The sequence below is a fragment of the Jaculus jaculus genome, chromosome 4 (assembly GCF_020740685.1).
Source record: "Jaculus jaculus isolate mJacJac1 chromosome 4, mJacJac1.mat.Y.cur, whole genome shotgun sequence".
NCBI classification, from domain to species: domain Eukaryota; kingdom Metazoa; phylum Chordata; class Mammalia; order Rodentia; family Dipodidae; genus Jaculus; species Jaculus jaculus.
Window position 1 is genome coordinate 487,393 of NC_059105.1, and position 6,253 is coordinate 493,645.

The window sequence follows — 6,253 nt, forward strand, 5'->3', positions numbered from 1 at the left end:
TCTGCATCCTCACCAACATTTATCATTTGTTATCTTGATAATAGCCATTCTCACAGGAGTGAGATGGAATCTCAAAGTAGTTTTAATTTGCATTTCCCTGATGGCTAAGGATGGAGAACACTTTTTTCAATATTTTATTTTTATTTATTTATTTGACAGAGAAAGGGGGAGGGAAGGAGAGAGGGAGAGACAGAGAGAGAGAGGGAGAGAATGGGTGCACCAAGGCCTCCAGCCACTGCAAACAAACTCCAGATGTGTGCGTCCCCTTGTGCATCTGTACCCATCTAAGGTGGGTCCTGGGAAATCGAACCCAGGTCCTTTGGCTTTGCAGGCAAACACCTTATCTACTAAGCCATCCCTCCAGCCCTAGAACACTTTTTTAGATGTTTATATGCCAACTGTATTTCTTCCAATGAGAACTCTCTATTTAGTTCCATAGCCCATTTTTTAAATTTGGTTGGTTGATTTCTTATTGTTTTGTGTTTTTTTGAGTTCTTTGTACATTATGCATATTAATCCTCTGTCAGATGTACAGTTGGCAAAGATTTACTCCCAGTATGTAGGTTTCCTCTCTTTGCTCTATTCACAGGGTCCATTGCTATATAAAAGCTTTTTAATTTCATGAGGTCCCAGTGGTCAATTTATGGTTTTATTTCCTGAGCAACTGGGGTTATATTCAGAAAATCATTTCCTATGCCAATATGTTGGAGGGTATCCCTTACTTTTTCCTCTAGCAGTTTCAGAGTTTCAGGTCTAATATTAAGATCTCTGATCCATGTAGACTTGATTCTTGTGCATTAAGAGAGATAAGGACATATTTTCATCCTTCTGTATATAGATATCCAGTTTTCCCAGCCCCATTTATTAAAGAGGTTGTTTTTTCTCCATTGAGTACTTTTGGCATTTTTGTTGAAAATCAGATGGCTGTCACTTCCTGGACTTACATTTGGGTCTTCTATTCTGTTCCACTGATCTACGTGTCTGTTTTTGTGCCAGTACCATGCTGTGTTTGCTACTATGGCTCTGTAATATAGCTTAAAATCAGGTATGGTGGGCTGAAACAATAGCTTAGTGGTTCCTAAGGCCCCATGATTGACTCTCCAGATCCCTTGTAAACCAGACACACACAAGGTGAGGCAAGCACAATGTCACACATGCTAGCTAGGTGGTGCAAGCATGTGGAGTTCAACTGCAGTGACTGAGGTTTCTCTCTGTCTCTCTCTGTCTCTCTCTGCCTCTCTCTAAAAAAAAAATTAAAAAATTAAAAAATCAGTTCCAGCTCAGCCTGGGGCTGAGTGAGATCCTGCCCCTATAATGATAGAAGAAAAAGACAAAGGCTCTATATATCAGGTCATGTCAAAGGCAACAATAGCGATACAGAATTTTGTGGTTCTGGAGAAGTCTTCCAGAATTTATGAACCCCAATTTCGGGCTCTGTCCTACCTTGAATAAAGAATTAGCAGGACCAGGAATGGTAGTGCATGCCTTTAATCCTAGCACTCGGGAGGCAGAAGTAGGAGGATTGTTGTTAGTTCAGGCCACCCTAAGACTACATAATGAATTCCAGGTCAGCCTGGGCCAGAGTAAGACCTTACCTCAAAAAAAAAACTAAAAAAACCCTCAAACAAACAAAGAATTATCAGGGCAGGAGAGATGACTTAGCAGTTAAGGTGTTTGCCTGCAAAGCCAAAGAATCCCAGTTCAATTCTTCAGGACCCACATAAGCCAGATGCACAGGGGGGCGCATACATCTGGAGTTCATTTACAGTGGCTAGAAGCCCTGGCATGCCCATTCTCCCCCTCTCTCTTCCTTTATCTCTCTCTCTGCTTCTTTCTCTCTATCAAATAAATAAATAAAATATATTTAAAAAAAGAATTAGCAAAGGGCCTCGGTTCGATTCCCCAGGTCCCATGTAAGCTAGATGTAGAAGGTGGTGCATGCATCTGGAGTTTGTTTGCTCCTATTCTCTCTCTCTCTCCCCCACCTCTGCCTTGTTCTTTCTCTCAAATAAACAAATAAAAATTATATATATATATCTATATATATCTATATATATCTCTCTCTCTATATATATATATCTATCTCTCTCTCTCTCTCTCTCTCTCTCTCTCTCTCTCTCTCTCTATATATATATATATATATATATATATATATATATATATATATATATATATGGAGAGGGGGGGAAGGGGAGCCAGGGCTGCAGGGAATGGCTTAGTGATTAAGGCACACTTGCTTACAAAGCCAAAAGACTCAGGTTTGATTCCCCAGGACCCACATAAGCCAGATGTACTAGGTGGCACATGCATTTGGAGCTCATGTACAGTGGCTGGAGGCCCTGGTGGGCCCATTCTCTCTCTCTCTCTGTGACTTTCTTTCTTAGACAAATGAATAAATACTTTTTCTAAGAAAAGGCAAGTCTGGGGGCTGGAGAGATGGCTTAGCAGTTAAGTGCTTGCCTGTGAAGCCTAAGGACCCTAGTTTGAGGCTTGATTCCCCAGGACCCATGTAAGCCCATGTATGCACAAGGTGGCGCATGCATCTGGAGCTTGTTTGCAGTGGCTGGAGGCCCTGGCGTGCCCATTCTCTCTCTCTGCCTCTTTCTCTCTCTGTGTGTCTGTCTCTCTCAAATAAACAAATAAAAATAAACAAAAAGGGCAGTCTGTTGGGCTTACCTCAAAAAAAAAAAGAGTTAAATAAGACAGATGCAAGAAGGATAAATTATGAATTATTAAGTTATTGAGGGAAAAAAATCACAAGTTGTGGGGTTTATTTAAGGAAGATTAGGATATAGGAAAAAAGCTAGGAGCCTGGTGTGATGGCGCATGCCTTTAATCCCAGCACTTCGGAGGCAGAGGGTTGCTCTAAATCCAAGGCCACCCTGAGAATACATAGTGAACTCCAGGTCAGCCTGAGCTAGAATGAGACCCTATCTCAAGAAACCAAAAAAGAGAGAAAGCAAGCAAGCAAGCACAAATTCATAGATGTATGGGAAGTAGGAATCTAAGAGCTTGTGTAGGGAGACTTAGGAGAAACTGGCATGACATCTGCCATTGTATTTAGAGAAGTTAAGAGGACAAATGGTGAGGCTCAAGGAAAAAAATGAGAGAGCAGATATCAAAGCAGGGGCCAGCTGGGCATGTGTATGTGCCACCATGCCTGGGTCAATAATAACACTTAACATCAATGGCCTAAATACACCAACCAAAAGACATAGACTTATAGAGTGGATTAAAAGGAAGGATTCAAAGCTGACCATGGTGCTACATGCCTTTCTTCCAGCACTTGGAAGATATAGGTAGGAAGATTGCTATGAGTTTGAGGCCAGCCAGATATTACATAGTGAAGCCCAGGTCAGCCTGGGCTTGAACCTTACCCTACCTCGAACAAAACAACAACAAAAAGGACAGTATTCTTCTGTTTGGTGCCTCCAAGAAGCTCACCTCTCCACAAAAAGACAGATACAGGGCTGTAGAGATGGCTGAGTGGTTAAGGTATTTGCCTGAAAAGCCTAAGGACCTGGGTTTGAATTCCCAGCACCCATGTAAATCCAGATGCACAAAGTAGCACATGTGTCTTAAATTTGCTTACAGTGGCTAGAGGCCTTTGTGTGCTCATTCTCTCTCTCCTTTTCTATCTTGGTTAAATAATAAATAAATAAAAAGACAGACATTACCTTAGGATGAAAGGATGAAAAATGGTATTTCAAGCAAATGCCTAGGAAACAAGGGAAATAAGCAAGTATTGCTATCCTAATATCTGACAGGATAGATATCAAACCAACATTAGTTAGGAACGATAAAGAAGGTCACTTTAAAATATTTTATTTTTACTTATTTATTTATGAAAGAGATCAAATGGGCATGCCAGGGCCTCTACCCACTGCAAACAAACTCCAGACATATATGTCATCATGTGCATCTGGCTTATGTGGATTCTAGGGAATCGAATGTGGGTCCTTAGGATTCACAGGAAAGTGTCTTCACTGCTAAACCATCTCTCCAGTGGGAAGGTCTCTTTATATTCATTAAAGGAACAATCCAACAATAGGACATTAAAATTCTAAACATATACACACTAAACATGGGCGCTCCCAATTTCATTAAACAAATAGTTCTAGACCTAAGTTCACAAATAACATCTAGCACAATAGTAGTGGGTGATTTCAATACCCCACTCTCACCAATTGACAGATCATCCCAGCAAAAAATAAACAGAGAAGCATCGGGATTAAATGGCATCATAGGGGCTGGAGAGATGGCTTTGCGGTTAAGGTGCTTGCCTGCAAAACCACAGGACCCAGGTTCAATTCCCCAGGACCTATGTAAGGCAGACACACAAGGTGGCACATGTGTTTGGGATTTGTTTGCAGTGTCTGGAGGTCCTAGTATACCTATTCTCTCTCTTTCCCTCTCTATCTGCCTCTTTCTCTCTCCCTCTCTCTCAAATAAAGTAAAAGGTATTTAAATGACATTATAGAACAAATGGACCTAACAGATACCTATAGAACATTCCATCCAAATGCTTCGGAATAGAATACACATTCTTTGTAGCAGCACATGGAACATACTCTAAAATAGATCATATGTTATGACATAAAGCAAATCTTAACAGATATGGGAGAACTTAAATAAGTCCCTGTACTCTATCTGATCATAATGGTCTTAAATTACAAATCAATAGCAAGAAAAGCTATAGAATATACAGTGCTCAAACTGTTCTGAACACACCTTAGAGCTGGACTAAAAGATCTTCCCCCAGTGACACCTCCTCTAGGCAGTTGCTGGAGACATAAGTAGGAAGCTTCATCTTAATAAAAAATGCCTGATTAATGGGGCTGGAGAGATGGCTCAGCAGTTAACTAAGGTGCTTGCCTGAAAAGCCTAACAACCTAAATTCAATTCCCCAGGACCAATATAAAGCCAGATGCACAAAGTGGCACATGCATCTGGAGTTCATTTGCAGTGGCTAGAGGCCCTGGTGCCCCCATTCTCTCCCCCCCCCCACCCCGCCTGCCAAGGCATGGTGGTGACACCTTTAATCCCAGCATTCAGGAGACTGAGGTAGGAGGATTGCTGTGAGTTTGAGGCCTGCCTGCCTGAGACCCTATCTCAAAAAACTGAGAGAGAGAGAGGGAGAGAGTAATACTTGGCTAAAGAGATGACTTAGTATTTAAGGGGTATGGTAGTTTGAATGGATGGCCTCCAGTATATTCAGGATGTTATTGCATTTAGATCTGCAGCCACCTGGCTGGAGGAGGTGCCACTGTGGGTGGATCCTACAGTCCAGCCCTAAGGTGTGGGGTTGGATCTGTCCCTCTATCTCTATCATCTCTATCTGTTTCTTTCTTTCAAGTAAATAAATAAAAATAAAAATATTTGTATTTAAAAAATCAAACAAAAAGCTGGGAGTGGTGGTGCATGCCTTTAATACCAGCATTCAGGAGGCAGAGGTAGGAGGATTGCTATGAGTTCAAGGCCAACCCAAGACTACATAGTGAATTCCAGGTCAGCCTGGGCTAGAGCAAGGCCTTACCTCCATAAACAAACAAACAAACAAACAAAATTTAAATAAAGAGAGTAGACTTTTTAGGTCTGGGTGTGGTGGCAACACTTTTAATTCCAGCCCTCAGGAAGCAAAAGTGATAGGATCACTGTGAGTTTGAGGCCATCCCAGGACTATAGCGTGCTAGGGGACCCAAAATTCCATGGCCCACTACTCTGGCCGTTGGTACGGACATTTTAAAGTTGTCCTCTGACATTCATACCATGCCATGCAACACACATGCACCCACCACAGACTCCCCACAAAATAAATAAAAATTAAGGAAAAAAAGATGAAAAACATGGGAAACAGACTGAAGCGCAGGTTGGCACAGAAAGAGGTGATGAAGTTTATAAGGAAAGTGTAAGAGAAAAGCACAAGAGAACACCAGACTTGATCTCTACAGATAAGACTATTTATTAGAGAAAACAGCAAGGGGCCTCAAGCTTTCTTGCAGGATGAAGGCTGAAGCACTGAGCCAGGCTGGGATGTAAGTTTATAAGGAGGATCCTAAGAAAAACAGACTGGACTGGGGTGCAGTCGATAAGGAACTTGTAGCTGTTTGTGTCCTTGTTCAGAATAGGCTTCTTCAGCCAAGAATGTCTAAGGGAGTATGCTCAGATGGTCTCTGGTCCTTCAAGGCCATCTAGGCTAAGGGGAATACATCAATCAGGGAAGGGTGCCAAACTTCTTCATTGACTGCAAGCT